The 657-nt window shown below is 44.7% G+C and overlaps 1 long non-coding RNA gene across 1 annotated transcript in view; it reads left to right on the top strand.

Moving 5' to 3' along the window:
* Positions 1-513: 513 nt before the first annotated feature.
* Positions 514-657, top strand: part of LOC123966995 — a 1,144-nt gene continuing 1,000 nt past the window's right edge. Inside the window, exon 1 of the long non-coding RNA XR_006824152.1 lies at positions 514-559. This is a non-coding gene — a long non-coding RNA (uncharacterized LOC123966995). The remainder of the gene's footprint in view (positions 560-657) is intronic.

The following is a 657-nucleotide window of genomic DNA, read 5'->3' as shown; positions in this document are numbered from 1 at the left end:
GTAACTTCAGTGTACATGCTCACATCTGAACAAAACTTTACGTGCTTGATAACTGTTCCACCCTGAAGACATCCACACGCCAATATTAATTTATATTCATAGCGCCAAGTGCGATGAAGTGCCACAAAGGGGACACAGGAAGTGACGTAAAACACCTTCATGCAGCGTCGGAAGCGCGTAGCAAATTCACAGCTGCACCGGCAGAGATCCAGAATATGCAACACGGCCGCCTCACACACCAACGCGCTACACGTGCGAGGGCCCGCCCAACGCTGCTTGCAGCTTTAATTGTATTTGTGTTGTGGTGTTTGCATTCGTGTTGTGGCTTTTGTATTAGGCCTGAAACCTACAGGCCACCGTAGTGACCTCATGTCTGAGGTGCAAATTGAATGTCTATAGCTATAGTGTATATATATAACATTTACTAAGAAAAAGAAGCGCTTGGAAATATTAAACATGTTTTCTTTTTGTTCACTGCTGCAGGCTGGAGTGACCTGTACGCACCCACATTTTCAAAAAGATTGTGATGAAGGCCAACCAACAGAGCAACAGAGTGGTGGTAAATGCATTAGTGCACCAGTGAGCACTGCAGGTTTCACAGCTTTACATCAAAGACTACACATTTCTCTGTTGGTGATTTGGCAAAGGTCTGTTTTT

The sequence above is a fragment of the Micropterus dolomieu genome, unplaced genomic scaffold, assembly GCF_021292245.1.
Source record: "Micropterus dolomieu isolate WLL.071019.BEF.003 ecotype Adirondacks unplaced genomic scaffold, ASM2129224v1 contig_14726, whole genome shotgun sequence".
Taxonomy (NCBI): Eukaryota; Metazoa; Chordata; class Actinopteri; order Centrarchiformes; family Centrarchidae; genus Micropterus; species Micropterus dolomieu.
Note: the sequence above shows the minus strand (reverse complement) of the source record. Positions and strands in the feature narration are given on the sequence as shown.